Source organism: Octopus sinensis, linkage group LG1 (assembly GCF_006345805.1).
Source record: "Octopus sinensis linkage group LG1, ASM634580v1, whole genome shotgun sequence".
NCBI classification, from domain to species: Eukaryota; Metazoa; Mollusca; class Cephalopoda; order Octopoda; family Octopodidae; genus Octopus; species Octopus sinensis.
Genome location: NC_042997.1, coordinates 185056202 through 185066448, shown reverse-complemented (window position 1 = coordinate 185066448; position 10247 = coordinate 185056202).

Genomic DNA, 10247 nt, shown 5'->3' with positions numbered 1-10247 from the left:
AATGCATTTTATAAAATTATTTTAGCATTTTCTACCTTGACATTTTGTTCCATATATATATATATAATATATATATATATATATATATATATATATATTTCATTTAATACATATATCCTATCACCTATGCCAATAGCTGGCATATACAGGTGCTTACATTTATCAAGTATTCACCCTGATTTATATATATATATATATATATATATATATATATATATATATATATATATATATATATGTATATATATATACGAGCACACACACACACACATATATATATATATACATCCATCAATACATATGGACACATATATATATATACATATGTATATACATATACATACACATATATATATATACATATGCATATATATATTTATATATACATATATAAATTTTTTTTTTTCTTTCTGCCACCCAACGGTTATCACGGCAGTAGCCACTGACAGCCGAACGATCAAACGCACACACGTACACAAAAAATGTTTTCTACCCCTACGCCAACACACACATATATAGAACAGTATACACACACACACGTCTCTAAGTAGATTTTTTCTCGCCCCTTATAAAACATCCAATATTCTTTAAATAGTCAGAACTTTATTCTCGGTCACAAAGAACATCTATACACCCTCACCCACATGTTTGACCGATGCCTGACCTGTTGAATTCTTCAGCCACCGGTTCTCAACATACACTGATAAACAGTTTCGCCATGGGCTCTTAGGAGCACAGTTCGATTTGTTTTTTGCTCTGCCTCTGTTCTGTTTTTGTTTTTCCAACGGATTTCCTTTTTTCTTCCTGAAGAGAAAGACACAATATGGTCCCATTATTCAATCGGATTTTGGTAATTTGTGCCTTTCGAAACACGTGTAGAATGAAATAAAACGATTTCTGTTCAATCTGCGTTCAGCTCCATTTCTTCAATTCACCAATAATGTTTTATATATACATATATATATATATATATATGACTCACGCAGATATTTATGTGTGTGTATGTGTGTGTGTATGTGTGTACATAATAATACGCACATATGTACATATAGTAAGAGAGAGAGGGGGGAAATGGAGTGAGAGAGAGATTTCTGACATTCATTCAAACACAAATATTGTAATAAGACTCACAATTAGGCTATACTTTGATAGTATGTCTCAGACGTTGAGGGCTTTTACGAAATATTCGTTTGATATATTTCAGAAGAAACAAAACGGATGACAAACACGTGAGTGATCATCGCATAGATATTGCTGAATAATTCAGTATGAATAAAGAATGCTAAATGGCGTATAGATTCCACAAATTATTGACTTTCAAAACAAATTCTACGTTTGATACGAATACCTTATAATTAACTTCTCAGACAAGCCTGAAATCGATTTTTAAACTCGTTGATGTATCTATTGCTTTCTTAACTAACGAATATTGATCTGCAGTATAAAAAGAAAACATACTCACGTATCTACTTATTCCTATGCGAACGAGAATAAGCGTGCAATTTTCTTTTCAAAACCAAGATAGTTAACACTACTAATTACCAACTTTATACAGTTCAAACAGAATATCAACTCACTTCCTTTGCAAAGAGTTCTGCATACCTAATATCCTCTCCATAAATTAGAAAGACAAAAGTACATGAAAATATTTTGACCTACATTACCGCGCAATACATACATAAACACGTACATATACCCTTATTTAGATTTTTGTGTATGTAGGTGTCTGTGTATTTATATTTATATAAATATACGTACATATGCATAGATAGATATATAGATAAATAGAAAGATAGATAGATAGATAGATAAATAGATAGATAAATAGATAGATAGATTAATAGATAGTTACTTCGATAGATAGATAGATAGATAGATAGATAGATAGACATACAGACAGACAGACAGACAGACAGACAGACAGACAGACAGATAGATAGATAGATAGATAGATAGATAGATAGATAGATAGATAGATAGATAGATAGATAGATAGATAGATAGATAGATAGATAGATAGATAGATAGATAGATAGATAGATAGATAGATAGATAGATAACGGATGGATGGATGGATGGATGGATGGATAGATATAGACATATTTGGCGACGGATCTCCGTCGTTCGACGATGAGGATTCGGTTGTTCGACCAAATTAATAAACTACTCTTGAATTAACGATCAAATGGCTGAGTATGCCACTGGTACACATAAATTTAATCTAATTCTTATGCTGAATCAGCGAGATATGGTGTACAAGGCTGTACATTTTTGAATTACAAATACAATTGACTTGTTAACCCAATTTCACTGGGAAGTTATAGGTTGACCCTGAGATAAAAGAAAATATCATTTGACAATTGCCCAAGATGTGAAGCATTCGGATCGAAACCAGGGTTTTGTGGTTACGAAGAGAAATCTTTAACTATTTGTCCAGAATGGACCTGCACACACATATACACATTAAACATTTTATAATCTTATGTTTCTGTTTAGAGAAAGACTAAGAAAATATAATTTCAGGAAAAGTACTTATGACATAAATTACACTGGTCAACAGCCAATTTTCTAGGCCATCGTATATTTATGAGACCTCGGGGAGCGCTTTCTCTCACACTGGGATTAATTTATTTGCTTTTACGTTTACCTGTTACTTTCATAGGGTCTCTTCAGTTTCGCTGTCTTTTTAATTATTTATTTTTTAACTAAACAGTTTGAAATTTCTTATACTGGTGTAATTTTTCATGCTGATTACGGTTTACATTTGACATTTTTGACAAAATTTAGTATTTTAGAAGTTATTTAATGTTAAATTTGTCGTATTTGTGTAACCAAGAAACGACGTGAATTCATCTGAAGAAAGCTACTGCTGTATGCGATAGTACTCGAAGAGAAACAACTTCTGGGTCATCTCACCTAAATGTCACCAGTCTATTCTATTTTATTTTTGTTTACTGCTTGTGTTGCATACAACTCGCTTTGTTTTTGTTTTTGTATTTTGCTTTTCGATCGCCTCTTTTTACGGGTGGTGAAAATGCAAATGTACAAAGAGGCGATCGAAAAGTAAAAAGAAGCGTGTAAAATGCAACACAGGCAGTAAACAAAAATAAAATAGAACAGGGTGGTGAAATTTAGTAGAGATGACGCAGAAGTTGTTCCTCGTCGATTACTATCGCATACAGTCGTACCTTTCTTCAGGTGAATACGACAAATTTAAGACTAAATAACTTCTAAAATACGAAAATTTGTTAAAAAAGTTGAAAGTAAACTGTGTTCAGCTTGAGAAATTACACCAGTATACGAAGTTTCAAACTGCTAAGTTAACAAAAAAATAATAATTAAGAGATCCCTTTCATGGTGCACCTCTAAATCAATTCCTGCTGAACAGAACTGTCTAGCCATGGATTTTATTTTTATCGTTCTATATACACTCGTTAAGTGTAAAACATTTTTAAGTACTAAAACAATGCACGTGTGTGTGTGTGTATGGGTGTAGATAAAGTGAATAATTTCACGTGTGTGTATGGGTGTAGATAAAGTGAATAATTTCACGTAGGTTTAACTAATATACACCATGAGTACCTAATATTGTTTTTTAATACTAGGGCAGTTTTAATCGTGACACTTATCGTCAACAACAATCTAACCATGACCACAGTGTCACTTTTTTCTTTAAAGAATATTTCAGACTGCATTATCTAATAACTTCTTTAGTGAGAAAGGCATTTGAGAACAACTTGACGGAAATTCGGTTGCTATTTCGAGCAGCTGGACTAACCACATAGGTCCTATATGTTAAGCATTCTACCAATTAGCTTGTCGTTTAACCCTAAAAATAATAAATAAATAAATGCGCCCTTTTTAAAGCCTAGCCAGGCTCATGGGGCCCGGTTTCCCCGTTTCTATGGTGTATGTGTTCCCCAGCTGGACGGGACACCAGTCCATCGCAGCGTTACTCATTTTTACCAGCTGAGTGGACTGGAGCAACGTGAAATGAAGTGCTTTACTCAAGAACACAATGCGTCGCCCGGTTCAGGAATCGAAACCACAATCTTACGATCATGATGCTAACACCCTGCCAACTAAGCCACGCGCCTTCATTGTCGTTTAACCCTCAGTCATTATTTATCGAGGCAGTCGTGTGACGGTGTTCATGATGGTGATAGTGGCGATGGTGGTTACCAAATCAAATCAAATCAAATTTATTGGTAGAAGAGTACAATATGCTTAAGCCATGTAAAGAATACAAAAACAGTTATTGTTATATACAGTTTTTATACATATTCGTCACAGTTGTCCAGAATCTCTATGAACAGGGGATTGGTGAGCAGTTGAATGACATCTTGTGGTAGCTTGTTCCACGGGGCTGCGATACGGACGGAGAATGCGGCCTTCCGCATGTTGAGTCGAAAGTGTCGGGGATCGAGTGGGATCATACCCACAAAGAGCTCTATCCGACGCAGGAGTGAAAAACTCTGAAAATGGTAGGCTTACATTCCCGTTGAAGATGTTGAAAGCCAGGATGAGATCTCCCCGCATCCTCCGTCGTTCGAGTGAAGGTAATGCCAGCTGTTGGAGACGTTCCTCATACGTAAGCTGAGACAAGCCCGCGACCATTCGGGCAGCCAAGTGCTGAACCTGTTCCAGGTGCTGAATGTCATTCTGGAGATATGGGTTTGAGGCCTGGATGCAATATTCGAGGATGGGTCGAACTAGAGTGACATATAAAGGCCCAAAGATGTCCATTGAAAGGTTGACAAAGGACCGGCGAATGAGGGAAAGATTCCTTCTGGCTTTGTTCGCCGCCTCTATACACTGCCGTTTTAGTTAAAAGAAGTATCGATCATTATGCCGAGATGATTTTCTTCAGTGACCATCTTAAGATGGTGTTTGAGGCCAATAGTCAAGGGAGAGTTTGGAGGTGTATCTATTGGCAAATGGCTGCATTTTGAGGCGTTCAAGGGGAGATTCCATTCTTCTGCCCAGTTCCAAGCTCGGTTCAGTGACGATTAGAGCATACCATATTGATTCCTAGGCGTCTGTAAATAGGAGGACACTTCCATCAAGAAAATCTGGCTGGTGGTTGATATAGAGGAGGAAAAGTATTGGCCCCAGCACCGACTCCTGGGGAACGCCCCTGCAGGCATTCGTCTCCGCGGAGAGATCTCCATTTATCTGCACCCGAAAGGTTCGATGGCACAGGATGGAAGAAATCCACGAAGTCACCAATGGCTGAATCTTGTATACTTGAAGTTTGCGCAAGGGACGTCGGGGATTAACGGAGTCAAACGCCTCTGCGAAGTCCAAAAATACCACGTCCACCGAGTCTTCTTCATCCATGGTCCTCGTAATCCACTCTTCAAGAAGGAGAATATTTGTTAGGCAAGATCTTCAGAGCAGAAATCTATGCTGCGTGTCGGTTATGGTGTTAGTGGTGATCGTTGTGAGGAGGAGCGATTTTAATAGTGGAAGTGGCAACAGTGGGGGCTGGCTACGGTAATGGTTGTAGTGGTGGTGGTGGTTTTGTTGGTAATGGTGTCATCGACTGTGGTGGTAGTTACATTGGTGGTTATGTTTGTGATTGTAGCGACTGAGTTGAGGGTAATGGTGATAGTTGCACATGTGATGGTGATGGTAGTGGTGGTAATGGTAGTGGTGATGGTGGTGGTGATGATGGTGCTGCTTGAGGTTACAATGTCAATATGTACGATGGCGATAGTGATGCCATACTTAAAAAAAGGGGGGAAACGCAGAAAAATAACTTCTTGGTAATTAATCTTTGTGTTGTTTGTGGCCATAGCCGGGAGTTGTCGGCGAGGATGAATGAAATAGTTATTTTCCTAAAACGTTAATAGAAGCACATGATAATAAATAAACAAGTACATAAATCTTCTCCACAATAATACCAAGATATTCGTATGTATGTATGTACGTATGTACGTATGTATGTATGTATGTATATATGTATGTATGTATGCATGTATGTATGTATGTATTATGTATGTATGCATGCATGTATATATTAAATTGTGTATGTATGTATATGTATGTATGGGTATGTGTATGTATTAAAGTATATATGTATGTACATATATATGTGTGTATAGATGTGTGTGTATATATAATATATACAGTACATACATATATATACTCACACACACAGACACACACACATAGATAAATAAATAGATAGATAGATAGATAGACAGATAGATGGATGGATGGATAGATAGATAGATAGATAGATAGATAGATAGATAGATAGATAGATAGATAGATAGATAGATAGATAGATAGATAGATAGATAGATAGACAGACGGATGGATGGATGGATGGATAGATAGATAGATAGATAGATAGATAGATAGATAGATAGATAGATAGATAGATAGATAGATAGATAGATAGATAGATAGATAGATAGATATTCATCACACACACATATATCTGTGTGTGGTTGAGTTTACAAGCAAGGCAGAAGTAGACAGTAAATATATTTATTGTTGTACCGAGATTACATTCCATTACTTTTCTGAGAGTATCTCATACACAAGGAAACTCTGAGTAATGACAGAAAATAATCCCAGCAATAGATACATAAATAATATATATGTGCATATGTATATGTACGTGTTTTTGTGTATACACGATTTTAGTGTGTCTGCATCCATGAATCGGTTGCACATTTTCACTTTTGTTAATGGCTCACACCTTCTCGCTCTCCGCCGACATAGATATCTCCCTCTTTTCTCGTATCTCTCTTTTTCTCTCTCCCTCTCCATATTAGAATTTATTTTCTTACTGCTCTGTATTCATTTGTGACCTGTTTCGTGTCTGTCACCTTATCTCAACATACATTTTTTTCTCTTGCGTCCGTTACGTTTCTACAATATCATACGAGAAAGAAAACAAATGAAAGTTAACGAAAATCGGTAAAATAAAAAAAAGTGAAGGCGTTGTCTTTAACATCTATAATAAATCTTCCCTCATTATTTTCTTATCTTTTAACTCATTATCTCCTACCGCCATACCATCCAACCCACTACTACAAAACTAGCCGCCATTAAAACTAGTGTAACATACTTCCCATTCATTCGAAACTATCAAAATCAACAACTCCACTAACAATGGCATCCTTACCAAAAAAATACAGAAAGATAAAAGCAGTTTCGGGGAAAAAACCCATAAAAAATACGAAATGAGAATAAAAAGGAAAATCAAACATAAATTAAAACAACAAATGCATTAATAATCTAACAAAACTAATAATAATTACTACGGCAGTGTAAGAAAAAATATAAAGAATAAAAAAAATTAACATTTTCAAAACTGCAATGCCAAAAAGACTTGAGAAAAAACAAGAGCGTGTAAATTAGTTAACAAAAATCTGACATTTTTTTTTTTTATAAAATCAGATGAGAGAAGATAACTAGACTTAAACTATACCTATATGTACGATTTCCTTTCGTATATTAATTCCTATCTCTTGCATTCTCAATCCCTATATTTTCCAAAGCAGTCTTGTACGTACGTTTATATTCCGGGAATAGAGTTCAATATTCTAATCTAGAGCTACTAAGTGTTTCTAGTTTATAAAAATAAATAAATGCGCCCTTTTAAAGCCTAGCCAGGCTCATGAGCCCGGTTTCCCGGTTTCAATGGCGTATGTGTTCCCCAGCTGGACGGGACGCCAGTCCATCGCAGCATTACTCATTTTTGCCAGCTGAGTGGACTGGAGCAACGTGAAATGAAGTGTTTTGCTCAAGAACACAACGCGTCGCCCGATCCAGGAATCGAAACCACAATCTTACGATCATGATGCTGACACTCTAAACACTAAGTCACGCGCCTCCACATTTCTAGTTTATGCAAAAGCCTAAAGAGTTTGAGAAGGTTGGTTCCATCGACCCCAGCAGTACAACACTGGTAGCTGTACTTTATCAGCTGCGAAGGAATAAAAAAAAATTGACCCCAGCAGGATTTGAACTGAGAACAAAAAGGGTCGAAGCAAATAACACAAGACATTTTAGCCGACGTTCTAACAATTCTAGAACTACGATTTAACATATCCACAAGTTTTACACGCGATATATTCTACAAAGTAATATGTATATTACTTGTATATATGTGTATATATATGTGTGTATATATGTATGTATATATATAATATATATATATATACCTTTGGGTCTCAATGACACCATTATCTCTTATAGCCTCAACTTCTCGCTAATATAAGCACTTATCCCGGGTAAAGCTTCAGTAATGGATAAACAATTCCTTGGCATCTCTCTTAAGGGCACACTTATTCCTTCACAAAAGACTTTCCTTTTACTCCTCCTCTCCAAAACTAAGGACCTAATCCGAAGAATGCGATGGGAGGCGTTTTGCCACGATGATGCTATATATATATATATATATATATAGCAATTAAGGACAACTACTTAATAAGGAAAACTTAACAAGAAATTGTCAGGTAGATAGCGTAAAAACCTCATAAGAGAAAAAATTTCGAAAATAATTATTTCTTATTGAACATATTAATTTATATATAGAGGGCATTATACATACATGCCAGGAGGCATTCTACATACACGCCATACGCTAAGAGGGACAATCAGTCATTTCTACCAAAAATATTACTAATCCTACCGAATGCAATTTTTCAAAGAAAGACATTTAAAAATATATAGACCTGTATCACAGTGATTTCATACTTACGTAATCATCAGCAGGCCTGAATATACTATAAATAAACAACGACCCTGCTTCGCTTAAGCCGATCAGCTAACTGATCAACATCAACGAAGCACATGGGTGAATTTATATATACTATATCCGGATGAATGGCAAACTTTTACGAATTGCATTTCGGGAGAGGAAAAGTTTTTTCGGAATAAAAATTTAGCAATTAAGGACAACTACTTAATAAGGAAAACTTAACAAGAAATTGTCAGGTAGATAGCGTAAAAACCTCATAAGAGAAAAAATTTCGAAAATAATTATTTCTTATTGAACATATTAATTTATATATAGAGGGCATTATACATACATGCCAGGAGGCTTAAGCGAAGCAGGGTCGTTGTTTATTTATAGTATATTCAGGCCTGCTGATGATTACGTAAGTATGAAATCACTGTGATACAGGTCTATATATTTTTAAATGTCTTTCTTTGAAAAATTGCATTCGGTAGGATTAGTAATATTTTTGGTAGAAATGACTGATTGTCCCTCTTAGCGTATGGCGTGTATGTAGAATGCCTCCTGGCATGTATGTATAATGCCCTCTATATATAAATTAATATGTTCAATAAGAAATAATTATTTTCGAAATTTTTTCTCTTATGAGGTTTTTACGCTATCTACCTGACAATTTCTTGTTAAGTTTTCCTTATTAAGTAGTTGTCCTTAATTGCTAAATTTTTATTCCGAAAAAACTTTTCCTCTCCCGAAATGCAATTCGTAAAAGTTTGCCATTCATCCGGATATAGTATATATAAATTCACCCATGTGCTTCGTTGATGTTGATCAGTTAGCTGATCGGCTTAAGCGAAGCAGGGTCGTTGTTTATTTATAGTATATTCAGGCCTGCTGATGATTACGTAAGTATGAAATCACTGTGATACAGGTCTATATATTTTTAAATGTCTTTCTTTGAAAAATTGCATTCGGTAGGATTAGTAATATTTTTGGTAGAAATGACTGATTGTCCCTCTTAGCGTATGGCGTGTATGTAGAATGCCTCCTGGCATGTATGTATAATGCCCTCTATATATATATATATATATATATATATATATCCACGTGATCGAGCAGACTATAGGACGGTGTTATACATTGCTGATCACAATGTCCTTTGCTTCGTTTCTAGCTTATCCTTTCAAAAGTTTTCAGATAACTTAACTTGAAGTTAGCTATCATATTGGCTGGAACAGGAAACTGATATTTTTGATGATATGTTCTACGCTCACATAATTGGAAAGTTTATTTAAGTTTACTCGGGGTCTTGGTACATTATCTAAAATGAGAAATGCTTTGTTGGATAGTGTACCACTCTAAAACAAGACAAAGAAAATCAGAGGTAGGCCTTTTAATTCCATAACACCAGGAGTGTTTTCTCCCAGAACACAACTGAAACGATTTTTGGAAGCTTTAAATCTTATAGGATATCCTTGTTGCTTATTTTGATTATAGTCACCCCATTTTTAATTATATGGATAATACCATACTAAATTCTGGTGCCTTT